At 45.2% G+C, this 27,939-nt stretch overlaps 1 protein-coding gene and 1 pseudogene across 2 annotated transcripts in view; one reads left to right on the plus strand and one right to left on the minus strand.

Annotated features, from left to right (window-relative positions):
- CD276 (CD276 molecule) overlaps positions 1–5,142 on the minus strand; it is a 28,093-nt gene extending 22,951 nt beyond the window's left edge. Inside the window, exon 1 of one of the 2 annotated variants that reach the window (XM_045449138.1) lies at positions 4,896–5,142. The gene's annotated coding sequence lies outside the window, so the exon portion shown is untranslated. Of the gene's footprint in view, positions 1–4,632 lie in introns of both variants that reach the window. The other variant, XM_045449137.1, reaches the window with a different exon arrangement.
- Positions 5,143–23,183: 18,041 nt separating this feature from the next.
- On the plus strand, positions 23,184–23,739 carry LOC123583621 (annotated as a pseudogene).
- The last annotated feature ends 4,200 nt before the right edge of the window (positions 23,740–27,939 follow it).

The following is a 27,939-nucleotide window of genomic DNA, read 5'->3' on the forward strand; positions in this document are numbered from 1 at the left end:
TTAGATAGATAGTAAGAGATGGATGTTTGTATGTGGGAAAAGGGTCTGGAAGTGTGATAGTGAACCCAACTCCAGGGCATGGGAATGAGGGTAAGCGTCTATGTGCACTTCTTGATATACTTCTGTAACTTTGACAATGAGCATGTAATTCCTTTGCAATTAACAAAAAGAAAACAGCAACTTCAAAGATTTGTATAGATTTTAGACCAGGTTCCGTCACTCACTTGCTAGGCTCCCTAGGGCAAACCCATGTCTCTCCAGGTCTTTATCGCCTCAGTCCTCAAAGGAAGGTCCCACCACCATCCCGTGCTATAAGCTTGATCACAGGTTGAGCTGCTGTAGTCAGAAGAGACTTCATGGAAGAAGTGAGCCCTGGTGTTTAAGGAAATGCCTCTGGAGTCAGAGATGCAGGTTTAAATCCAGACTCCCCACTTCCTAGTCATGAGACTTTCAGAAGACATCCTCTCTGAGGCTCATTTATAAAATAACGATTATAAATTACCTTCTAGGATGATTATAGGACAGCCTTCGAATGGCCCCCCTGTTGACCTTCCCTTTTCCTGATAACCTGAGTCAGTTTGGGCCTTTTGTGTTGTTAAATGGAATCGTGAGGCCACCTTATCTGCCCCAGGATACAATTTGGGCTTAGGAGCAGGCAGCTCCCAGTTCAAATTCTGGCTCAAAAGTTTTGCTAAACACATGATCAAGTATAAATGACTTAACCTCTTTGAGACTTGGTTCCACATCTCTAAAACAGGAGTCACAATCCCTACCCCACAAGGGCTGCTATGAGAATAAAATAAGACAATATACAGAAAGGACTTGGGAAAGCACCCAGCACCTACAAACAGCAGTAATAATTGTTATTCCTGTCACGATTATTGCCATAGGCATAGGGATAAGGCCTCCTGGACCCCCTGCACTGAGCATCACCCCCGCTCCCCAGCCAGGAGCTCCTCTGTTGGATTATACATCAGGTCCCTGAGACCATTACTCCTTCTATGACCCCCTTTCCACCAAGAATCCCACCTGCACCCCAGCTCCAAAGCAGCAGACTCACAATCTGGTCCCATCTCTGTGGCTCATCCCTAGTGGTTCTCTCCCCCTTCCTCCTCCCAAATACAAGACCCGCAGCACCAAGCATCATGGGCTCCAGCCCCTACTGCCCCTGCTGCTACCATATCCCCCAGTACAGTGCACAAACTCCAGTGTCCCCTGAGGGAAGGCCCAGTCCCTGGGAGGCCATGTTGACTTTAGGGTAACCTGGGAGCCCAGAGATAGTATCTCTTCCTACTCCCGGGATCCCAATAAAAAATGCTTCTCGTTCCCCACTCCTAGTGGGTTTCCCTCTGATACTCTCCCTATGCCTCAGGAAGGTCAGATGCCCAAAGGAATTAGGGGCGTGGAGGAGGCATCCATTCTCTGGACCACAAAGAGAATGAGAGGGAGAGTGGGAGCAGCTGGCAGGGAACACGAGTCAGAACTGGAGAGTGGAGGAAGGGCTCTGGAGGCACGAGAGTGCTGAGGACTAGGCCTCTGGAGAAGCAAGCACTCTCAGCAATGGCCCCGGCTAGGATACCCAGGTCAGGCCTGCTCTCTCCCCAGCCTCCCAAATGAGTCCCCTCTGCCTTGCTGTCGGGACCTTTAGCACGTCTTGCCAGACTCCAGAAGCAGGGGTAAAGCCTTTCCCTGCCTCCAGAGTGGCAGAAAGAACCTGTTCTAGGGACAGACAGCATTGCAGCTCCAGCATTTGCTAGCTGTGTGTCCTTGGACATGTGACTTCCCCTCTCTGGGCCTTGGCTTGCCCATGTATACAATACAGCTAATGATACCCTACTCCACAGGACTGATATGATTCAATGAGATGATATCTACTAAACATCCAGAACAAACCTCCCCCCACCCCAAACCTGAAAACTCCATGTTCCTATCTGGAACTTCATACTGCAGGGGTGGCAAAACCAGGATGCGGCAGCCAAGGGTTGCATAAAAGCACATGTGCCCTCTCCCAAATGTTTGATCCACTTGAGACCAAAGGAAATTTCTCAAGGATCACATCCACCAGTTCCCACCCTCTTATTTCCCCTAAGCCCAGACTATGCTTCCCCATTTGCTAGTGAACCTCCCTGTCACTCCTGGCCTGGGGTGTGGAAAAAAGACAGCAATGAGAAGTGGACACCCCCACCCAGAGGATAAGCTCATGGGCAGTGACATCATCCTGCCTGCCCTTCTTCCTCCTCCCTTGACCCCATGACTCAGGTCCACAGCCTCAGGTCCCATGTGGTCATAATCCTGGAGGCTGCTTGGATTTGGATCATTTTCTTCACATTTAAAACCCCACATGTCCGGGGCGCCTGGGTGGCGCAGTCGGTTAGGCGTCCGACTTCAGCCAGGTCACGATCTCACGGTCCGTGAGTTCGAGCCCCGCGTCGGGCTCTGGGCTGATGGCTCAGAGCCTGGAGCCTGTTTCCGATTCTGTGTCTCCCTCTCTCTCTGCCCCTCCCCCGTTCATGCTCTGTCTCTCTCTGTCCCAAAAATGAATAAACGTTGAAAAAAAAAATTAAAAAAAAAAAAAAAAAAAAAAAAAGAAATAAAACCCCACATGTCCAACCAAGAACCAGCCAGCAGCAGGCCAGAGACTTGTTCTACAACACTGTCTAAGAATCTCCTTGGGTGCTGTGGAATCACAGCTCTGTGATCACCCTGACAATCGGACCCCAAACGGTACTGCCCAGCTCACTGTCAAGGCCAAATCCTGCCCCAAAGAATGAAGATTTATAACTCCAGACAAGACAAGACAGACTACAGGTGAAGGGTGGAGGAATTCTCCCAGGAAGGCTTCGAAGTCACCCTCACCAGAGTAAGGACACAGCCTCCTCAGAAGGGACAACATTTCCAAAAATGTCCTTTCCACAAACATTCAAGCACCCAACCTGGCTGTCAGGCATCGGAGCATCTCCAACATTCAGCCAACCTGCCTCCATTGGGTACCTGGTCAGACTGCAGAGGGCCAGGAACAGGACAGAAAAACAGGTCCCCAAATCCCAGCACTCATGCCCACCATCAGGCTTGCATTAACACAGGCTTCTCACCTCTAACAAGCCAAGCCCTCCAATGGTCTGAGTTCTTGCAGCACAGGAGTCTGGAGTAAATTGGAAAGCTCACTGAAGGCAAGCAGGAGAAACCACTACTGATGTCACTGAAGAGAGGAAGAACTCCAAACATCAGTCATGGGACCAATAAAAGCATTGCTGAGGCCACTTGGTGCAAAGCTCACTCCTTCAAAAGTCCCCTTGCCCTACAACCCCTTAGCTCAAAAACCCACGTTCACAGCCCTGACCCAAAGTCAAGAAGAAAAATTTCACTGATGCCAGACGTGTCCTAATGTCAGATTATGATGTATGTAATATGAGACAGAAAGGGTTCCGTGCTCGATAGTTAAATATAAGTGTTAGTGCTAAAGCTTGAGAACTCCAGATATCAGGGAAATGTACTCACCCCAAAATATTCCCATCCCCAAATGAGCTGGAAATATGAACCATCACTCATAGCCTACAGCCCCAGAGCCCTCCACCCCTCCCTGCCACTCAGATGGGCCCAACCCATCAGACAAGTTTCGACTACAATTTCAAGTTCAGACTTTAATTTCCCTCAGCTCCCAAAACTACAAGGAAGGCTGCACAGCATCAGATTTCCTAGGGATTTCTGGGAGGCCAGAGGGAATGAGAGGAAGTCAAACTAAATGAATAACTCTCTTAAAGACAGAACAGCTTCATTACTTTCTAATACAGAAGCTAACTTCTAAAGACATGCGTGTAAAAAAGGACCTGGCGCCTTAATTTAATGATGAAATTGACTCATTACAATTATCCACATCCAATTTGAAGGTAAATAGTTTTTCTCAATTAAGTCAAACAAACCCTTTCCCTCTTCCCCCAATGTTTTCTGCTTTACTATTTTGCCTAACGTTTTCTTTCCCTCAGCGATAGATCCATCCATATCTGAGTCATCTGTCACGCATTTCTCATTAGGGAAGGTCTGGCTTAGAAATAAATCCCCTTTTCTGGCAGTTCACTGCCTTAGGCCACCAAACCTGCCAACTCCCTCCCTAAACAGCAACCGAGGGCCTTGGAATCTCCTTGGGAGATTCAACCCCCTCTCCTCTAGTGTGTCCCCACCCCGGTCCCCACCTTCCCGCCACCGAGTTCCCCATCTCCTCTCCGTCCCACCTCACCCACCATCTCCTGGACACTTCCCGAGCCCAAATTGCCCGCCCCATCCCTGCTCCCTCGTGTTCGCCTCCCACCCCAACACCTATTCAACCTTTCACCCTGGTCAGCTGTCCCTACCGGTTCTCGGAATCTGTCCCCCTTGCTCCCGCTGCTGCCCGTGAAAGTCCTCTACTCGGTCCTTCAGGGCCAAGCAGAGTGGGGCTCCCTTCTCCACCCCTCCCCTCCCCGGCAGCTCTCCCTCCTCGGGGATGGGACTCGGTGTTTTCTTCTACAGGCCCGGGAGACCCCGCTTCCCTCCTAACTGCGGCTGGCTTCCCTGAGCCTTCCAGAATCAACACAGTGACAGATCTGTCCCCACGCCCCTGCACGCCCAGGGCCTCCGGTAATCACAAGCACCCACCAGCCTCCTCCAGGGCCTCCCGGGTGAGGGCAGGTCCCTCAGTGCCCCAGCCCCCTCGGCGGCGAGGTTGGGGCGGGGTTGGATTCCGGCGGCCCCCGCGCGTCGGGGGCCCAGAGCCGGGCTGCGCCGCGGACCCGAGGAGATGGCCGGGTGCGGGCGCCCGGCGAGGGAGGGCACGGCACGCGGTTCGGCGGCCCCGCACCGCTCGGCCGCAGACAAAGGCCGCCCCCGCCCGCACGGGCCCGCGCCACGCAAGCACTCACCGCGCCGCGCCGGCTCTCGGGACGCGGGGACGCGGGGACGCGGGGACGCGGGGACGCGGGGTGGGGGGGGACGCGGGGACGCGGCAGAGCGCTGTCGAGTATCCGCCGCCGCGAGGCCGGGACGGAGTTCGGGGTCGGGGGCGGCCCCGCGAGGCCGAGGGGCGGGGCGGGCTGGAGGAAGCCGCGGGCCCGGAAAGGCAGCCCGGGTGTGCCCCAGAGGCGGGATTGGCCCCGCGGCGGCGGGCCGGCAGAGGCCTGAGCCCTGAGCCCGCCCGCTGGGCAGGGCATCGGCCCGGACCCCGCCCCAGACCCCAGTCCGTACCCTGGAGTCGGGCCAGGGGGCGCTGGTTTGATCGTGCCCATCCCCCCGCCCTGTTCCCACACTCCCAAGATCCAACGTGTAGTTTCTGCGAGAGGGGACAGGTGACTGCCCGCTGACTACCCCCACCCTCCAGCCTGCTGGCGGCAGAGCCAGAACCCGGATCCCGCTGGCCGACCCCAGCCCCGTGTTCTCCCTATGCCCCGGGTTGGTACTGCGGCCTGGAAAGGGTTAACTCGACTGCGAGGAATTAAGAGCTGCAGGGAGCTCTCTATAAATACAGTGTCGTGGGCGCCTGAGCCAACCGCAGGGTAATTTCCACTGGGCTGGTTTTCCTCTTTTCCTCCCTCCCACCCACAGCCACCCGACCAGCCCTGCCCCCAGCCCCAGGCCAGGCTCCAACAGGGGGAGCAGCTCTGACACCCCCACCCCCAACACTTTGCCTGGGCTCTGTCCTTACAGGACCCAGCTCCAGCGTGGGAGGAGATTGGGGGGGGGGGGGGGTCAGGCCCTTGCCTTGGCGCATCCTGTTCCTGCACCTGTTCTCTGACCTGTTCTTCATCAGTTACAGACAGTAACACCTACAGTGTAGCCAGGTTTCTTTGGGCCAGAGTCTAGTCTACTAGCTTTCCTTGCTGGGCCTCTTTAGATCCTCACAGCAGCCCCACCAGGGGCAGATAATATTATCCCCATTTTACAGATGAGAAACCTGAGGCTGGATGAAAGGACTCTAACCTTGTGCTTTTGCCAGGCCCACCATCAAGTGGCAGCAGCAAAAGGGGAAAGGGGTCAGGAAATATAAATGAATACATACGTGTCTCTGTGTGTCAGCCACTGTTTTAAGTTCATTTACCATTTTATCTCTCATTTATTCTTCACGACTCAGTGAGGTGCATACCGCCATTATTATCGTCATTGTTACAAATAAAGAAATTAAGACACAAACAGATTAATAACTTACTAGAGGATAAGACTGTTAAGTGGAAAAACAGGATTTGTCTCCTTAAGTTTAAGTGCTGAATGCAAACTTAATTCTGTGTGTGTGTGTGTCTGTGTGTGTGTGTCAGTGGTGCATGGATATGTGTGTTTGTGAGCAATTCTGTATTGGAGTCTATGTGCACTTGTGTTTCTTAATATAAACTTGATAGCCAGTGTGTCTGTGTAACTGCTTCGGCAGTTGATGCGGGCAGAGAGCAGGCATTCAAGACCTGGCCATCTGGTCCAGGGTCCTTGGAGGTCATCAGCCTCCCCGCCAACCCATGCTGCTCCCCCTGCCCTGTCAGGGCATGTCCATCCTGGGCCTGGCCTCGTAGATATCAGGATGAGCAGCCCCCACCAAGCCCCACAATTTGGGGAGAAACATCCAAGGAAGAGGTGTTGTCCCTAGGCTGAGAGCCAGGCTCCCTGCAGCAGGACCCTGGAGGTGGCATTTGAACGAATCTAGAAGGTACTCTCCTTCCCTCTACCAAGATTCAACCCTGTGCCTTGTGCCCTGCAGGGGCGACACAGGTCCTGTCCCAGAGAACTCATAATTTGCAGACATATGACTCAGCCATGATGGACAGTGAAGGAATAGCACAGCGCAATTTATATTGGCATGGAGCAGGGGGGAGACTTTTACCTTAATTGTTTCAGAGATCAGGTCAAATGGGAAGGAAATGAGTATTGCCTCTCATTACTGGAAGCAGTGGCTTGAGAGGACCCTGATCCCCCTGAAAGGGTAAACAGCTAGGGCAGGGAATAGACAGAGTGTCTGCAGGACAGGCTCAGCTGAGACTCAGACACCTGGCCTTGACACAAACAGCCAGAGTGACCATCCCAGTATACAGCAATCTCCTCAGTGCAGAGAGAATGTTTATTCTATGCCTACTCAAAAATACATCATTTCCCAGACTCCCTTGCAGCTAGAAGTAGCCACGTGACCCATTGCAGCCAATGAGATGGAAGTGAAACTCACTGGTTGGGGCTTGGGGAAAAACTTGTTAAAGGAACAGGCTTCTACTATGGAAAACAGCATGGTGGTTCCTCAAGAAACTAAAAATAGAATCACTGTGGGATCCAACAATCTCACTTCTGGGTATAAACCCAAAAGAATTGAAAGCAAGGTCTCAAAGAGATATTTGTATAACCATAGCAGCATTATTCACAATAACCAGAAAGTAGAAACAACTCAAGTTGTTTGATTGGATAAATGAATAAATGAGTGGATAAATAAAATGTGGCAATATGTATAATGGAAAATTATTCAGCCTTGGCAAGGAAGGAAATTCTGATACAAACCACAATGTGGATGAACCTTGAGGGCATTATACTAAGCCAACTAAGCCAGTCACAAGAAGACAGGGGCACCTGGGTGGCTCAGTCAGCTAAGCTTCAGACTTTGGCTCAGGTAAAGATCTCACAGTTTGTGGTTCAAGCCCCACTTTGGGCTCTGTGCTGACAGCTCAGTGCCTGGAGCCTGCTTTGGATTTTCTCTCTCTCTCTTTCTCTCTCTCTCTCTCTCTCTCTCTGCCCCTCCACTGTTTGTGTTCTCTCTCTTTCAAAAATAAATAAATAAACAAACAAAAAAGACAAATACTGTATGATTCCACTTACATGAAATACCCACCCAATGTAGTCAAATTCATAGAAACAGAGAGTAGAAGGGTGGCTGCCAAGAGCTGGGGGAGGAGGGGATGGGGAGTTACTGTTTAGCGGATACAGAGTTTCAGTTTTACAAGATGAAAAGAGTTCTGGAGATTAGTTGCACAATAATGTGAATGTACATTACACTACTGAACTGTTGCACTTAGAAATGGTTAAGATGACAAGTTTTCTCTCCTGTATATTTTACCACAATTAAATGTATATATTTTAAGTTTATTTTGAGACAGAGAGCACGCATGTGCACAGGGGAGAAGCAGAGAGAGAGAGAGGAGAAAGAGAAGCCCAAGCAAGGCTCTTCACCGTCAACACAGAGCCTGACTCGGGGCTCCCTCTCAGGAACCGTGAGGTCATGACCTGAGCCTAAATCAAGAGTTGAACACTTAACTGACTCGACTGAACCACCCAGGTGCCCTACAACTAATTTTTTTAATGTTTATTTTTGAGAGAGAGAGAGAGAGAGTGCGTGCGCCCATGAGTAGGCGAGGAGCAGAGAGAGAGAGGGAGAGACAGAGAATCCCAAGTACACTCTGCACTATCAGCACACAGCCCGACGTAGGGCTCAAACCCATGAACCATGAGATCATGACATGAGCCTAAATCAAGACTGGGACGCTGAACCAACTGAGCCACACAGGCGCCCCCAACAATTAAATATTTTAAAAAATAATAAAAAGGAGCAGGCTCAGCTGGCATGTGCTTCTGCCTTTTGCCTTGTGTTCTTCTTTTTCTTTGTGCCTAAAGTGCAGACACAAAACCATTTGTAAAGCAGCCATCTTGCAACTATGAGGACAAAAGCGAAGGGCGGCTAGGAGAAAGCCAGAAAAAGTCTGGTTCCTGAAGGCATTGTGGAGCTGTCACCCCAGGCTGGATTGCCTCCAGCCTTTGGCCTGCCCCCATTGCTCGTTCAGTGTTGACTGAGCGATGAATGGTGACCCTCAACAGTCCTGTCCTCCCCAGGCTTTCTGTAAGGACCATCATTCTGGCGAAGGGACGGGGTGATCTGACCCTCTTCCTACTTTCCTCAGAACAGAAATTCTGAGTTGCTGGTAAAATTCAGAGACAACTTCCTTTTGCCTCCTTTAACGTACAAAGGGACAAGAATTTTCCTCGTCTATTTCAATCCACTTTTAAATCAAGCAAACTGGATTCCTTAACCCAGAATTAATTAAGGTAGGGGCTTTTTGGCTCCTTGGAGCAGCCTAGCAGCCCATCTTTCAGAAAGCAGCTCAGGGACATTGGCATGCCTCACCTAAGAACAATACCCAGAACTATTCATTTCCATAAGAAAGAAAAATCCAGTCTAGGCAATGCTGGGGACTGAAGGCCCCATTGGGGCATTTTTTCAAAGTTCTCTCTGAAGCTTACCAGTATCTTGGCCTTGGCCTCCCCCTGCTCAGGCTGCACATTACCTCCAGAATTGTTTGCATTTTCAGGCCTCACGTCCCTGATGTTTTGGCAAAGGCTACCACCCTACCCAGCCCCACCCACTCATTTAGGGCTGAAAGGGCTGCCATCTGGAGCCAGCCAGCCAGCCAGCCAGCCCAGACTGTCTAAGGCAACCAGGTTTCCCCTAAATGACTGGATCCAGTATCGGGTTGAAGATGGTCACAGCTCTCCTGCTTTCTGCTCTCCTATTCCTGGCTCTTGAGTGTTGGAGTAGATTTCAGGTGTCTAGATCCAAATACTTGCAGCTGGAAGCATCTGGCTGGCAAAATAACAGGAGCAGCCTGCAAAAAGCATGGAACTGATCCTTCAAGAGTATCCGCCCCCACCCCCCCATCCAACATACACACCGCAAAATAACAGCACATCTTCTGACCAAGCTTGTGTAACCAGCTTGTGCCCCTGTCTGACCCGCGGTCCCCTCTTCTTTCCTGATCACCATCTCCAGTGTTTGTCCTCCTCCCCTAACCCTGGTGGAGCCACTCAGCCTCCTCCCCCTCTCCTCTTCCTTCTCCATCCCAGGCTTACAGCGCTCCCGTTACCAGGAATCCATCTTGGAGCCTGTCCTGCTGCTGGAGGGTTGGGGAGGTTCTCTGAACGGCAGGGCTGGAATGGAGTTAAGAAACAAAGCAACAAGAGTAAAAGGGCACTGTGGTGCCAGGAGACGTTTTCCGTAACATTTGGGAGTTGTGTTTGTTGTTGTTTTTTTTTTCTTCTGCCAGGGTTTTTGTTTGCTTGTCTTTGTTTTTGAGAGAGAAAGAGAGAGAGAGAGCAGGGGAGGGGCAGAGAGAGAGGGAGAGAGAGAGTCCCAAGCAGGTTCTGCGCTGTCAGCACAGAGCCCCCGTGCGACATGTGGCTCAAACTCACGAACTGCGAGGGCATGACCTGAGCCCAAGCCAAGAGTTGGTTGCTCAACCGACTGAGCCACCCAGGCGCCCCCATCTGCCGGCTTTTCATGCCAATCCCTCATTTCTGAGGCAGGACGACAGTCAAACCCAGCCCCTTTCTCTTGCTGGCTTCCCCCCACCGCTCTCCCTCTCATCTGGAGATACGTGTTATGTGATGGAAGTGGCCCCTCTTGGACCATGCCTTGGCTGTGGCTGGGTGGCCACTCAGGTCACTGATCCTTGGGGAAAAGCCCAGTCCGAGGCAAGCAGGCTGTATGAGCTGCAGTGTCCCCAGTCAGCCCTCAGACAGCGTCCCTCCCATCCAGCTTCTGCCACCAGAAGTGGGCTCTCTCCCCCTGGCCCAGTCCCCAAGGACACTCACTTCATCAGATGTGGGGATTATTTCTTATTGGCCTAACTGCTTTTTCCACTTTTGTGGTTAGCAGTTGTTAATGAATACAATCTTGCGATTGTTTTCTTAAAACAGGATTTTCAGCACAATAACATATTTGGCATCTCTTCTTTCCTCGTTTCCCACGATGAGATCATCACAAATATAACTTCTAAAGAAATCTCTACAACCAGACTTTCAGAGGAAACCCGACACCTCCACAGACAAACCCGTGCGGGGCCTTGGCTTTCCAAACCGGGTCTTTAGCCGCAGCACTGACTTTATCCACTCAGGAAGATGCGTGGCCACCTCTGAGGAATGACCCCAACCACCCCTGGGGGGGGGGGGTCTCCACTCACCCTAGAAACTCCCTGGTCAGCCCTTCACCATTCTGTTGGGGGCAGCATTGCTGTCAAAACGTGGTCTCACTTTATCATCCTTCACACCCTCCGTGCCTCCGTAAATACTCGCACAGCTCAGTTCCCTCAGTGTCCCTCAGGGAAAAGGAGTCTATCAGAGGTAGGCCTCTCAAGCTTGACAAATCCATTTAACTTCCCTCTGTCCTTTAAGAAGCACGTGCCCAGCTGCCCCATGTTCTCTGCATGGCCCACGTAATTTCGATGAGACTTCCTCAAGGCCGGACCCCAGCTCATTCCCCTCCAGGCTCCTCAGCCAGGCTCCCCTCCCCACCCCCACCCCTTCTCATGTTGTAGTTGAAAGAAAGCTTGAACTCTGGAGCGAATGCCTTAACCCAGGCTAGGAGGAACGGGGTGCAGACAGGACAGTAGCCTGGAAACCAGGACACCAGGGCCCCCCTCCCAGCCCTGCTGAGGACTGTGACCAGGCTAAATGGGTTAGCTGTTCTGGGTCTCTGCCTCATTTTCCTCTGAAAGGGTCTTGCCCAGTCCCCTCCAGGGTGTGCTGAGTCACCTGATCGTTTCTCACTGAGAGCACCTGAAGGATGTCCCCCGGGGACCCTGAAGCCGGCAGGACTGATGAGACAGGCTAGCACTTGTCCAAGCCGTCTGCAAAGTCAGGAAGGGACTCACAGATGGCCTCCAGCTTCACCACGCTTTTGCAAGTTCTCCCCACTGTGGTTGACAACCGCACTTGCTACACTGAGCCCCCTCCTGGTGATACGTCGAAATGCACGCGAAGGGGCATCCATCCTCCCTCCACCCTGGGTCTCCAAGGATGCTCCTCGATGCCAGCTTTGGGGTTGGAGGAGGAAGTGGGAGGGCTGGGGAGCAGGAAGCAGTGTGGGCTGGGGCTGCGAAGGTTAGGCAAGGGTACCAGGAGGAGATGGGCTTCTAGACGACTTTGAAGAATGGGAAGAATTTGACAAGTGAATAACACCAGGGGCTGTCCGGGTCTGGCACTGGTCTCCCACTGCACAGGGTGGGAAGACCCTGATCTGACTACCCCAGGGGTGTGCCTCATGGATCTGAGACCAAGAAAGGGGTCAGGTGGTGGAGGCAGAAGGGGAAAGCCACCCTTGGGGACAGCAGAGCTAAAAGAGGAGAAAGAACAACTGGGCCCACGTGCTCTGCCTGCCCCTGGTGCTGTGGGTGAGACTGGGTGCTCTACGGAGGCCGGCCCCCTCGTGTGTCCTCTCACCTACTTGAGGACATTACTCCAGCCACCCTCCCTCTCTCTTGCATCATCTGTCTTTTCACTCTCTCCCCTGATTTATTCACTCTCTTTCTTGAAGAACTTCTACTTCTAGAACATTCCCGTCCCTTGCTTTTCATCTCCCTTCACTGGTTGCTCCTTCTAATATCCTGGGCTGGGTCGTTCTCTTCCCCTTGACCCCTTCGTGATGGGGAACACCAGGACTTAGTACAGGAACTCTTTTCTTCGGCTCTATGCCCACTCCCTTCATCCTCTCATCTTCCAATCGCTTTAAATATGATCTATGCAATGGTAACTCTCAAATTTAAATCCCTAGCTTGGAATGTGCCCTTGAATTCTGTGTATCTGTCTGCCTTCTCAACATCTCCACTTGTCTCCAATCAAGCTTATAATTTCTACTCACCCCCACCCTTCATTATGGAAATAAAATAAAATACCACCCCCCCCCCCCCAAAAAAAAAACACCTTTTTCTCCTGCAGTCTTCCCCATCTCAGGTAACGACAACTCTGTTCTTCCAGTAGCTCAGGCCAAAAGTCTTGCAGTCATCCTTGATTTTTCTTCCTTGCAAATCCCATATTGGCAATCCTACTGTATCTACTTTCGAAATACATTCAGAACCAGATGACCCCTTTCCATCTCCACTGCTACCACCCTGGTGCAAGCCATCTTTGTCACGTGCAATAGCATCCTACTCGGTCTCTTTGCTTCCTTTTCTGTCTGTAGTTTACTTTCTACACAACAGCTAGATGGTCCTTTCAAATATGGGTAAATTTTGATTCCTCCCAGATTTCTCCAAGGTACAAGCTGAGTCCTTATGTTGGCTCACAAAGTCCTACGTGACCTGACCCTCTGCTCTTCATATGATCCCATCTGCCACTCTCCTCCTTGCTTCCTCTCCATGCTCCCTTCCTTGTTGTTCTTTGAATACGCCAGGCACATTTGCCTCAGGACCTCTGCATTTGCTATTCCCCCTGACTGGGACACTCTTCCTCCAAGTGTCCATACAGCAACTTCCTTTACTTTTTTCCATATCTCTGTTCAGATGTTACCTTATCATGGCAGGCTTCCCTGACCACCCTATATAAAGTGATAGGCACCTAGCCCCCATCCCCAGTCATCTCCAACTCTTTTATTCTGCCTGATTTTCCCCCTTAAAACCTATTAACCTTCTGACTATGTTACTCGCTTATGCATTTATTTTCTGTATCCCTCCGTGGAATATAATTTCCGTAAGAATCAGGACTTTCTTTTGTTCATGCTATATATTCCACCTAGAATACTGCCTGGCACATAGTAGGTATTCAATCAAAGTTTGCCAAATAAGTGGATGGGTGAATGGAAGGACCAGTAGTTGAAGAGCACACAGATGAAATAAGGTTGCAGTGCTTTTTTTCAAGATATGAGAGACCTGAGCTTATGTGCTCATGGTAAGGTACCAAGAAAGAAAGAAGACAAGTTGCACAGGGAGAAGGGGTATGATATATGGTACATAAAGATTTCTGAGAAAGCAGAAAGGGACAGGATTCAGAGCCTGGGGGGAGGCATCCCTTCCTGGGGCTGGAGGGAAGGAGACGACAATGGAGTAATAAGGATGAGAGATGGGAAATCAATGTGGCCTTCAGTTTTCTCCCACAGAACATTTGCTGAGTGCTTGAGTGGCACAGGAAGCTGGGGGCATGGTGGTCGGGGCGAGAGGGTGTGGAATAACAAACTGAAATTTCCCACAGTCTCACAGTGCTTAGGACACAAAGTCCTGCTAGAGAAAGGGGGAGGTTGTCAAATATACAGCTCTCTCTTATGATATTTGCCAAATTTTGAAGCTGTGTTGGTTGGAGGCTAAAGAGCTAAGTTCAAACCTCTGAAAGGCATCAAGGAATTTCCCACAGTGTCTTATAGCCAAAGAGGTAGAAACTAACCAAACTATATCGTGATTGTCCCCTTACCTTATCTGCCTAATGAAGTAAGGGTAAAACCTATTGGGGGAAAATATCATCTTCTTCAGCTTCAATTCATGTATATACAATCTCCAGTGCACAATAAAGAATTATAAGGCATGTGAAAAGGCAGGAAAATGTGATCACACATCCTCAGGACAAAAAATAATAATAGGAGAAGATCTACAGATGACCCGGATTTTGTGGTTAGCAGACAAGAAACTTTTATTTTATTTTATTTTATTTTATAGATAAGACATTTTAAATAACCATTACAAATATGTCAAAGAGGAAAATGGAAAGTTTGAAAAAAATTGTTAAAAAAGAATACTTTCAATGGAGAATTGTAACCTATAAAAATATCAGGTGGACTTTCTGAAACTACAAAATATAATATCTGTAATTACAAATTCACTGGTTGGGTTTAACAGCAATAGACATGTGTAGTGAACTCAAATATCAATATAAATTATCCAAACTGAAGCCCACAGAGAAACAAGAATGAAAAGAACAGAGCACAAGAGACATGTGGGACACAATCAAAAGCTCAAACATATGTGCAATTAGAATCTTAAAGGATAGAGAGAATGAAACAGAAGTAAAATTCAGGGGATGCCTGGGTGGCTCAGTCGGTTGAGCTTCCAACTCCTGATTTTGGCTCAGGTCATGATCCCAAGGTTGTGGGATTGAGCCCATGTCGGGCTCTGCACTGAGTGTGGGGCCTGCTTAAGATTCTCTTTTCCTTTCTCTGCTCCTCTCCTTTGCTCACGCTCTCTCTTTCACTAAACAAAGTTTAAAAAAAAGAAGTAAATTGGAAGATAGAAAGATCAAGAACTTTCCAAAACTGACAAAGGATATCAATGTACAGATTTAAGACACTTGTTGAAACCCAAGTAGAATAAATACAAAAAAAAAAAAAAAAATCCACATCTAAGCACTTAATGGTCAAATAGCTGAAAAGCAAAGCAAAGTAGCAAATCTTAAAAGCATCCAGAGAATGAAGCAACAGTAAGATTTGATAATTTTGCACCAAAACTATAGAAACTAGAAGGAAATGGAATGGCAAGTTTAAGGGGCTAAAAGAAAAAAAAAATACAGGAACCACAAAAGACCCCAAACAGCCAAAGCAATCCTAAAAAAGAAAAACAAAACTGGAGGCATCATGATTCCAGACTTCAAGCTATACTACAAAGCTGTAGTCATCAAGACAGTACGGTACTGGCACAAAAACAGACACATAGATCAATGGAACAGAATAGAAAATCCAGGACCCACAACTATACGGTCAACTAATCTTTGACAAAGCAGGAAAGAATATCCGATGGAGAAAAGATAGTCTCTTCAACAAATGGTGTTGGGAAAACCGGACAGACACATGCAGAAGAATGAAAGTGGATCACTTTCTTACACCATACACAAAAATAAATTCAAAATGGATGAAAGACCTAAATGTGAGACAGGAAGCCATCAGAATCATAGAGAACACAGGCAGCAATCTCTTTGACCTTGGCCAGAGCAACTTCTTACTAGACATGTCGCTGAAGGCAAGGGAAATGAAAACAAACATAAACTATTGGGACTTCATCAAGATAAAAAGCTTCTGCACAGCGAAGGAAACAATCGACAAAATGAAAAGGTAACCTATAGAATGGGAGAGGATATGTGTAAACAACATACCTGATAAAGGGGATATCCAAACTCTATAAAGAACTTATCAAACTTGGGGCACCTGGGTGGCTCAGCTGGGTAAGCACCCAACTTCAGTTCAGGTCATGATCTTGCAGTCTGTGAGTTCGAGCCCCACATCGGGCTCTGTGCTGATGGCTCAGAGCCTGGAGCCTGCTTCCGATTCTGTGTCTCCCTCTCTCTCTGCCCCTCCTCCACTCATGCTCTCTCTCTCTCTCTCTCAAAAATAAATAAACATTAAAAGAATAAATTAGAAACATAACATTGATTCTGAAATTTATAGGGAAGACTAGTTCACAGATAATTAAGACAACTTTGAAGAAGAGCAAAGATTTTTCCTAATACATATTAACACAGTCTACAAAGCCATAGTACTAAAAATAACGTAGAACCAGAATTGAAACAAACAAGTAGGTCAATGGAACAAAAATAGATGTCATGAATTTGAAATTGGTGAAGATGGAATCATAAGTCAGAGGAGAAATAATGAATTTTATAGTTGATAATATTGAGAATATTGGCTTATTTTAAGGATTCAAATAAATTAGTTTTACATAACTCTTTTAAAAAGGGAACTCTAGGGGCGCCTGGGTGGCGCAGTCGGTTAAGCGTCCGACTTCAGCCAGGTCACGATCTCGCGGTCCGTGAGTTCGAGCCCCGCGTCGGGCTCTGGGCTGATGGCTCAGAGCCTGGAGCCTGCTTCCAGTTCTGTGTCTCCCTCTCTCTCTGCCCCTCCCCCGTTCATGCTCTGTCCCTCTCTGTCCCAAAAATAAATAAACGTTGAAAAAAAAAAAAAAGGAACTCTAGATGCATTAAAAATCTAAACGTGGAAAGTATAAGATAGACATAATAGAAGAAAGTATATGATCACATCTTGTGACCTTATTTGTTCCATCAAATATTTCTGGTTTTCCTCCCAGATGCATGGTAGAATTACATTTTCCCGTTTCCTTAAAGTTAGGCATGGCCATTGTAGCTTGGTCAGTAGATAAAATTTCAGTGGAAGTGACAAGTATTGCTTCTAAGCAGAAGCTTAAGAATCATTGTGCAGTTTACCATATTTTCTTTCCCTTTGGCCTGATGATAAGCAATGTTAGAGATGGTAGTCACTCCATTAGCCTGCGTCTCTGAGTGGCTGTGATAAGTGGAGCCCCTGTTGACTTGCAGTGACCCAGAAATACTCCTTCGTGGTTTCAAGCCATTAAGATTTTATGGTTGTCCATCACCAAGCCTAATTTAATCTATCCTATCTGATATAGAAAGGGGGTTCCACCATAACAACATAATCTAAAATATGTGGCAATGGCTTAGTACTGGTCACCGGGTGGCAAGGAACCTGTGAGCAGATGTTGGAGAGATAGCATTTTATGTTATGTAGTGGCAGAATATTGGATAAAACTGTCGTCTGCAATAACTTGGAAGGTAGGTCTTATACCTAATAAACTTTTAACCCTAGAGGGAAGGAAGAGAGTAGTGAGCATTAGTTTCTGTTGACTGCATTGGAAATAAGCAGAAAGTTATTGGCACATTTCCAAGCAGGAATGGAAGGAGATTGAGAGGGATCAGAAAATTGGGGTCTTGCACAGTTGGAAGAGATAACTGTTTCTCAACTCTCACAAGTAAAAGGAAAAAATGCTAAGGGCTTGGAAGGACAAGGCTGATTAAAATCTCAGCCTCCTGATGGATCATGTCAAGTCTGTAACTGTTTTATCCATCAATAAAAACCTTTGAATGGATAAAGATGTCTCAGGGCAAGGGTTCAACTAAAGGTGAGGTATCAGTAATTCCTTTAAATTTGACCAAATGGCTCTAAGAGACTAAACGTGCAGTTCTTCCACAACAGCCTGATAAACTCAATACCTTACCAGGCAATTATGTAAAAAGGAAAAGGTGGGGAATAGGGTGAGAAAGGAACCTAGCAAATCCAAGAAGTACATCTAGAAAATGGCTGTGGATGAGCTCTGTCACACAGAACCAATTAGAATAAAATAAATAAGAAGGCTACTAAGGTTTTAGGAAGCATTGAATGGCCAAAGAAATTATGAGCATAAATGTTCTGACTCTTTAAGTCTTAAAATGATGCTATAGCCCCCACCATCAGTGGGCAGGAAATGTGCTAATGTCTATGTTAGATTAGGCCAAAGAGGATGATGGGAAAAAAAGAAACTTCCACAAGGTACGGCCAAGGGTTATGGAGAACAAAGGACAGAGAAACTACTCCCAGAGCAGGGAATTGGGGCTGAAGCAAGGAACATATGCATTCCTGGGATACAGAGTGTGGATGACTGGGTGGAATGTGAAAGAAACCAGAATACGCACCCCAAAATATGCCACTTTGGCATAAGGAATGTTTTGAGCTGAAGGCAATTGAGAAAAAGCAAATACAAGAAAATCTCCCTGTCCTTCTCCTATTTGCTTAAAAGTAGGACCTAAGTTTTCCCTCTCTACCAGAAAAAATGAAAGTTAATCACCAGAGGTAACTTTAGACCCTATGAGCCTGGAATCTACATATGAACTTTACGAACTAGCCCCCATTAGTTTCCCATATATTTGCCTTCCCCCATTTGTCACCCTTGGAAGCCTAAAAATGTGTGGGGTGTTTTCGGTCCCATCATTTGTCTACAAATGTATTGTTCTTTGTTGAAGATGCTATATAAACCTGCATTGTAAGCCACCTCTTTGACTTATTTTCCTGAGTTTCTCCCATGTGTATATGAAATGTAAGTGTTAATAACCTTTTCTTTATTTTTATCTTGTTAATCTGTCTTTTGTTATAGGGGTCCCCCAGAGGGTAGAAAGAAAAAAATTTTCCTTCCCTCCAGATGTTTAGACAACTGCCTTAGGTAGGGAGGGGGTGTAGTTTTTATGAGTGGAAACAAACAAGTTGAATACTTTTTTTGACAGAAGGACAGACCAGTGTTGTCATTAGGGACGTTCACTAAATATTTCCAGTTCTCCTCCTTCCAGACACATAGTACGCTTGTACTTTACCATACCCTTAAAGGTCAACATGGCCCTGTCACTAGCTACGGCAATGAAATGTGAGTAGAAATAAAGTGTGTCATTGCCAAATGGAAGCTCCAGAGTCAATACACGATTAACCAAGTTTTCTTTTCCTCTGGGATAATGATTGGCAATCTCTAAGATTATGGCTGCTCCACCATCCTGGGTCCCCTAGTGGCTGAGGACTAGAACCTCTCCGACCACTAACAAGAACAGGAAATAAACATTTCTTCTTATAAGCCAACAGTGTTTTGGGTTGTCTGCTAAAACAGCATAATCTAGTATATCTTGGCTAATATAACAGGCAATTTGCAGAAGGGGAAATCCAAATTGTTAACATGTAAATAGGAATAGATGCTCAAGAAATACACATTAAAGCAGCAATGAAATACTACTTCATGTCTATCAGATGGGCAAAAATTAGAAAGTAGAGGAATAGCAAATGTTGTTGAAATATATGGGGAAATAGAGATCCCTACCAAGTGCTTGTGGGAGTAGAGAGTTGGAGGTAACTGAGGTATCCAACACCAGAGGATAAATAAATGAATGCAGTGGAGGATTATAATGGAATATCAGGATGAATTCTGAAGCATTAACTTGGTGTTTATAGGATATCACAGGTACATATTTAAAACACAACATTGAAGAAAAGAAAACAAATCTCTTAGTACCATTTATATCAGTTAAAAATGCAAACACACATCGAGCAAAAATACATGCATCCTGTAAGAAAGGAGTTGAGATGGTGTGTGATGATGAAAAAAAACAGTGATAGCAACAATGATGATGGAACAATGTACTAATGACAACTGATCACTATAAATTGAGGATTAATACCACCTAATGCACCAGAGGTCCACAAAAGCAAAGATCAATTAATGAAGATGGGCAGATGTCATTCATCTGATGGAGAAAGCAGAGTAGAGAAATCCACATCCTAAACAAACAAAAGTAGCAGAAATCTGAAACATAAGCTAGAGATGAGTTTTCTCAGAGTTTCAAGGAGTCAGCAAGGGCAGAGAGCACAAGTGGACCGTGGAGTAACTAATTAAAGGTCTGTCCTGGATCATCTGAGCTCCTCTCTCTATTTAGAGCAGCTGGCTGCAGCATTTGGCCCCAGGATAGACCCCTGATTACCACTCTCTAATCAAATTGGAGAACCTGCCTAGTCAATTCTTGAGACCAGAGAATCAAATTAGGTCCGAGATAATTCTGTACATTCACAATATACATGGAGGAAAAGAAGAAAGAAAATAAGGGAATGCAGCCCCCACCCATGATTGAAATGAAACACTCACCTCTAGAATAAAGCCTTCCATTTGTTTTAACAACTGTGGTAGCTTATCTGACTGTTCTCAACCTAGAACCTTCTATCAATCCTGCAGTTAAGGAGTGATCCCAGTTGTGGAAATGGAACTTCAATTGTTAAGATAATAAATATGAGCTATATATCAACATAGCCTTGCATTTTAAAAATGTAAATGGACAATTAAGAATCACTAGACATTAGGAAAACCAACAGCATGGAAGAGAAGAACTAAGATGAACAAATAGGACATTCAACCCTGGAGGAAACAAAGTTAATTCAGGAAATAGAACATAAAAAAAAGTTTTTTTAAGTGAATTCGAGTCCCTGTAGTTAATCAAAAGCAAACTGCATCTATAAGAATATGCTCTTATGGGGGCACCTAGGTGGCTCAATTGGTTAAGCATCTGATTCTTGATTTCAGATCAGGTCATGATCTCATGGTCATGAAATCAAGCCCTGCATTGGGCTCTGCATGCTGAGCATGGAACCTGCTTAGGATTCTCTCTCTCTCCCCCCCGCTCTGCTCCTCCCTTGCTCACATTCTCACTCTCTCTCAAAATAAATAAATAAATGAACATTTTTTAAAAAAAGAATATGCTCCTATGAATAGAAGAACAAAAGGAAATATTGACATTTATAAATCCAATTGCTAAATAAGATTTAAAATTAAATATTAGAGGTCAATAATGTATTTGGGCATGACTGAAGACCAATTCAAGGTGTGAATGGTAAAGTCAAGGGCCTCTCTCAGGATGAAGACCATAAAAATAGAGATGCAGAATATTAGGGGGAAAAAAAGATATGGAAGGTAGATCTAGAACAATGTTGTCTAATAGAACTTTTTGTGAGGATAAAAGTGTTCATTCTGTGTTGTCCAATATGATAGCCATCAGCCACATGATTATTGATTGACAAGTTGAAATGTGTCTAATTCCACTGAAGAATTGAATTTTTAGTTTATTTAATTTTAATCAATTAAAGTTTAAATTTAAATAGTCACAGGGTGCCTGGGTGCCTCAATCAATTAAGCATGCAACTTTGGCTCAGGTCATGATTTCACGGCTAGTGAGTTTGAGCTCTGCAATGGACTCTGTGCTGACAGCTCAGAGCCTGGAGCCTGTTCAGATTTTGTGTCTCCCTCTCTCTCTCTGCCCCTCCCCTGCTCACACCCTGTCTCTGTCTCTCTCTCAAAATTAAATAACATTAAAACAAAAAATAAATTAAAAAAAATTAGTGGCTGGGTGACTCATTCAATTAAGCCTGCAACTTCAGCTCAGGTCCTGATCTCACAGTTTGTGAGTTCAAGCCCCACATTGCGCTCTGTGCTGACAGCTCAGAGCCTGGAATCTGCTTTAGGTTCTGTGTCTCCCTCTCTCTCTGCCCTTCCCCTGCTCATACTTTGTCTCTCTTTCTCTCTCTCTCTCTCTCAAAAATAAATGAACATTAAAAAATTAAATTTAAATAGTCCCCTCTGGCTTGTGGCTATCATACTGGACAGCACAAATAGAGAGGATCCACTGTATGCTCCCTAGGAATTCAGGAGAGACAGAAAAATAAATCCAGTCAATAAAAAATAGAAAAACTCATACAACTGAACAAAAACCAACAACCCACTTCGAAAATGGGCAAAAGACTTGAAAAGAACTTTCTGCAAAGATAATAAACAAATGGACAATAAGCACAGGAAAAGACTTTCAATATCATTAGCCATTAGGGAAATGCAAATAAAAACACAGTGAGATACTTCTTCACAACCATTAGGATGGCTACAGTTAAAAACAAATAAACACACAAGCCCAGAAAATAACTGGTATTAGCAAGGATGTGGAGAAATTGGAACCCTTGTGCATTGCTGATAGGAATTCAAAATGGAACACCTGCTATAGAACATGGTTTGTCAGTTTCTCAAAAGTTAAACATAAAAATTACCTGATGGTTCAGGAATTCCACTTCTAGGTACATACCCAAAAGAATTGAAAGCAAGGACTGAAATAAATTCTCGCACATTAATCTTCATAGCAGCATTATTGACAATAGCCAAAAGGTAGAAATAATCCAAATACCCATCGACAGATGAATGGAAAACAAAATGTGGTATACACATATAATGGAATATTATTCAGTCTTTAAAAAGAATGAAATTCTGATACAACATGTATGAACCTTGAAAACATTATGCTAAGTGGAAAAAAAAAACAGACACAAAAGGACAACTATTGTATGCTCCCACTTATATGCAGTACCCAGTAGAGGCAAATTCATAGAGACAGAAAGTAGCTTAGAGGTTAGCAGAGGCTTGGGAGTAGGAAGGAATGAGAAGTTACTATTTAATGGGCATTATGAAAATTAATAAAGGGAAACCACTAAAATGGAATCGGAAGGCTGGTAGGGGGAGCTCTCATGTCCTACCATTCATCATCAATCACAAATCCAAGAGGAAGAAATGGACTTTGCATGTCCGTACTCCTTTACTATCCAGCCAGGAGGGAAAAGGCTACCCTCCTCTCCCCCTAGCAACAGCTCAGCCAATGAGAGACAATTACTACTCAGCCAATGAGAAACCACTATGCTTCCAAATCCTGGTTTACTTCACTGGACTTTTTGTTTATAACACTTCTCCCAACTTCTCCCTTTCCTCTATAAAAGAGCAGTTTCTCGCCTTTGTTCTCCAGACTTACCTATGGTTTTTGCTGTAGCTTGTTGGTCCCAGATTGCAAGTCTCTGCTATTCCTGAATAGACCCATTTTTGCTGGTAAAATGAACTGGCAGTTTTATTTTTAAGGTTAACTAACAGTACAGTTTATGTTCAGGATGGTGAAAAATTCCAGAAATAGATGGTGGTGATGGTTGCACAACATTGAATATTCTTAAATGCCACTGAATTGCATACTCAAAAATGGTTAAAATGGAAAATTTTACATTATGCATATTTTACCACAAGAGAACATTTTAATAGAAAAACCACAAATAAGGAAAAGAAAGGGGTTAAAATGAAAGCTAAAGAAGGTGGAAGGCACAGAAGGAGGAGGAGCTTAGAGCCCTTGGGCCCTGCAGAGCCAGGCAGCAGCAGCACCCGGCGTAGGTGGCCATGGGGAAGCATTACTTCTGTGACTACGGCAACCACTCCTTCCAGGACAAGCTCCACACCCACAAGAAACACCTGAATGGGCTGCAGCACCTCAAAGCCAAGAACGTCTGGTATGACCTGTTCTAAGATGCATTTGCCATCTTGTTAGATGAACAGAAGAAGCGGCCCCGCGGGAAGTTTCTACTGACAGGCCAGTGTGACTTTGGCTCCAAATGCAGATTTCCCCACATGTCACAGACAGACCTGCAGGAACAGAGTATCCAGGTGGAGAAGGAGAGGTGGGCCAGGAAGTGGCCAATAACTGTCCTCAAGCTCCCTGAGGGCCATCTAGAAGACTGGTTGGAAAAGAGCCAATCGGCTGAGCTCAGCCCCAAGCAGCAAGGACGAACCCATGAGAAACACCGTCTTCCACTATCCTTGAGGCTAGCCACCAGTCCAAGAGCTGTCTGCATTCCTGTGGGCAGCCCCACCCAGGGCGTGGTCCCTGAAGCCCAGAGTCCACTGAGACTGAGGGCTCCCTCCCCACCTGCCTCCCTCTTGTCAGCTTCTGGGTTAGTCACAATAAAGAGAAGGGCTTGTTCTGGGGACACCAAGGCCTCCTCCTGCTGCACCCCATGGGGCCTCTGAAACCATCAGCTTGGCTTGGCCTGACTGAGCCCCCACAGTCTCCCTACCAGGTGTAGCCCTGGTCCTAGCTCTGTTCCAGGCAGCTTCCCCCTCCCTCCCTCATGGGACATCTTGAGAAGATGGGTGAGAAAACTTTCTTCTGGATGTTTATAAAGAAAGTTCGTCAAGAAAAAGAAAGGAAAGAAAGAAAGAAAGAAAGAAAGAAAGAAAGAAAGAAAGAAAGAAAAAGAGATGGAAGGAAGGAAGGAAGGAAGGAAGGAAGGAAGGAAGGAAGGAAAGTAAAGGTGATTGTAGGGGTAATAAGAAATTAATAGATCCAATTTCTCATGAATAAATTTAAAAGAGTGGGTAAGATTCCCTAGTAAATACATATAGTACCAAAACTGGCTCAAGAAGAGCAGAAAAACTGGACAAATAGATAATAGTGAAAAAGAAGTCAAAGAGAGGCACCTGGGTGGCTCAGTCGGTTGAGTGTCCAACTTCGGCTCAGGTCATCATCTTGCAGTTTATGAGTTCGGACCCCTCGTTGGGCTCCGTGCTGACAGCTCGGAGCCTGCAGCCTGCTTCGAATTCTGTGTCTCCCTCTCTCTCTGTCCCTCCCCTGCTCATACTCTCTGTCTCTCAAAAATAAATAAATGTTAAAAAAAAAAAAAAAAAGTCGAAGAGCTACCTTCCCTTCTGTTGCCCTGCCTTTCCCCTCCAAATCCCAGGCCTGTAGGTTTATGTATGCAAGTACCTTAGAATTATCTGAGTACATTTGAAAATACATATATAGATTTCCTGGCTTCCCAGACTCAATGAACTAGAGTCTCCAAAGTTTGCCCTGACAATCTATTTTTTCCATTAAGATTTTGTTTTCAAATGTTATGTATGGTGGTTGTGTAAAAAAAAAAAAAAAAATCCAACAATAAAGACGTGCATAAAATAAAAATGAAGTCCCCCCATTTCTCTCCCACTCCTTCTGAGTTAACAAATGTTATCAATTTATGTATATTATTTCATATTTTTCTTGTATTGGTACAAAAATAAATGGAATCTATATGGGGCGCCTGGGTGGCTCAGTCAGTTAAGTGTCCAACTTCGGCTCAGGTCATGATCTCGCGGTCCCTGAGTTCGAGCCCCGCGTTGGGCTCTGTGCTGACAGCTCAGAGCCTGGAGCCTTCTTCAGATTCTGTGTCTCCCTCTTTCTCTACCCCTCCCTGCCTCGCACTCTGTCTCTCTCTCTCTCTCTCAAAAATAAATAGAAAACATTAAAAAAGTTTTTTTAAAAAATATAGTCACAGTATATGCAGTAGTCCTTGGACCAATGTTTGGGTGAATTTAAATTAGCCCAAAGCATGGAAAAACCTGGAATGTCAGCCAACCATTCTTTAAAGCTACTGTAGCCCTGAACCCAAAACCAAGAAAGATCACATGGAGAAAAGAACAACTATCAGAACAACCTCATTTATGAACACAGATGGAAAATTAGAAATAAAATACTAGCAAAGATTGTGGTTAAGCACACACATCTGACTATTCTTTGTCCTAAAACTCCATTAACGTGATAGAGTAAAATAACCTAATACAGCAAAGAGAATGATGATGGACCATCACCAAGCAAGAGACTTCCTAAGCTTTCTGGAAAACAGTAAGTAGAGAGAATTGATGGATGAGACATGGAGGGAGCCCACTGTCCAGAATAAGTGAAGAAAGGGGCCTTTAGCTGAGGAGGGAGCCGGAATGCCCAGCAGAGCCCAAGAGTTGGTGGGGGAGGACAGTAGAGATACAAGGAGAACTAAAAGGAAGCTAAGTGGAAGTCTTCCTATAAACAACTTCCCAAGAGGCCATCCTTGGACCATCCTGCCCCTGCTATCAGCACTCAGGCAGAGCTCACCAGAGAGGGTCAACCACAGAGAACAAAGGTTGCCAGGTGGGTAATAATCTCAGAATAAGGTCTTCTCCTTTAAAAAAAAAAAAGTTTATTTTGAGAGAGAGAGAGAGAGAGGGAAAGAGAGAGAGAGAGAATGTGCACGGGGAAGGGGCAGGGAGAAAATCCCAAGCAGGCTCTGCACTGTCAACACAGAGCCCTACATGGGGCTCAAACTCAAGAACCATGAGATGATGACCTGAGCCAAATTCAAGAGTCCAGATGCTTAACCAACTGAACCACTCAGGTGCCCTAAGATTTTCTCCTTTTGAGGCGTCTCTTCCTTTCCCTCCCTCTAATTCTAAAAGTCAGCTCCAAGCCCTGTCTTGGCATAATAACAAACCTCTGGAGCCTCTGATCAGCTTTTCCCTTCAGAGAGATACTGAATGAGGAAACAGATCTAGACTTATACAGTACACAGGAAACTTATACCAGCTACACAGAAATACCAACATGGTTTTTCTCTCTTAAATATAGAAAAGCAAATATAGATCACCGCACACACAAATAGAAGAAAAAGATCAGGATTTTAAAAATCTGGCCTAAAAGGAATAAGGAATTCAGAGAACAGAAAACCTTTAAAAACTACCTATTCAGAGAGATTTTTAAAAGATAATATATCCATAAAAGAATTACAGATTGCTCTGATAAAGTAACAATCACAGAATAAGAAATTGCTCTTAGAATTTTAAATATAATCGCTGAGGTTAGAAATATAATAGAAGAACTGGCGAATAAAGAAAATATCTTAGAACACAGAACAAAAAGCAAAAGGCCTGGGAAATATGAGAGAAAAAGGTAAGACAAAGAAAATTGATCCAGAAAGTCAAACATTCAGAAAGGGAGGAAAAAAACATGGAGGGTCAGAATTTATCCCAAGTAGTGAACAGACAGTAGTTTTCTAACTGAAAGATCCCAGCAAGTATTAAACATAATAAATGGAAAAGACCCACACCTCAACATACCCTTATAAATTTTGGAAAACCAAAAATAAGTGCCGTTTCCAAAACTTCCAGAGAAAAACCCTTTTATTGAAGTATAGTTATCATACATGTTATGTCAATTTCAAGCACACGATATAACGATTAAATAATTCTACACATTACTCAGTGTTCATCAGGATAAGTGTAGTCATCTTCTGTCACCAACGTCATTACCATTGTTATTTGACTATTTTCTCTATGCTGTATTTTCATCTCTGTGACTTATTTATTTTGTAACAGGAAGTTTGTACCTCTTAATCCCCTTTTTGTACTGCACCCAACCTCTCACTCACCTCTTCAACAATTTATTCTCTGTATTTAGGAGTCTGGGGGTTTTTGTCCCTTTGTTCCTTCATTCTGTTTCTTAATTTCATGTATGAATGAAACCATATGGTATTTGTTTTTCTCTGCTGACGTATTTCACTTAGCATAATACCCTTTAGGTCCATCCATGTTGCAAATGAAAAGATCTCTTTTTTTATAGCTGAGTAATATTCCATTGTGTATATATACCACATCTGCTTTATCCGTTCATCTGTTGATGGACACTTGGGCTGCTTCCATAGCTTGGCTATTGTAAATAATGTTGCAATGATGTGAGAGTGCATATATCCTTTTCAAATTACTATTTTGGTTTTCTTTGGGTAAATACTCAGTAGTGGAATTACTGAATCATATGGTATTTTTATTTTTCACTTTTTGAAGAAACTCCATACTGTTTTCCATAGTTGTTGCACCAGTGTTCATTCCCACCAAGAGTGCACAAGGTTTCCTTTTTTTCCACATCCACACCAACACTTGTTATTTCTTGCTTTCTTTTGGATTCTAGTCATACTGACAGGTGTAAGGTGATACCTTATTGTGGTTTTGATTCACATTCCCCTGATGATTAGAGATGTTGAGTATCTTTGCATTTGTCTGTTGGCCACCTGTATGTCTTCTTTGGAAAAATGCCCATTTTTAATCATATTATTATTATTATTATTATTATTATTATTATTATTTGTTGTTGTTGTTGAGTTGTGTAAGTTCTTTATATATTTTGGATACTAACCCTTTTCAGATACATCATTTGCAAATATCTTCTCCCATTCAGTAGGCTGCTTTTTTGTTTTGTTGATCATTTCCTTTGCTGTGCAAAAGCTTTTTATTTTAGTGTAGTCCTAATAGTTTAATTTTGCTTTTT

Source organism: Leopardus geoffroyi, chromosome B3 (assembly GCF_018350155.1).
Source record: "Leopardus geoffroyi isolate Oge1 chromosome B3, O.geoffroyi_Oge1_pat1.0, whole genome shotgun sequence".
Lineage (NCBI taxonomy): Eukaryota > Metazoa > Chordata > Mammalia > Carnivora > Felidae > Leopardus > Leopardus geoffroyi.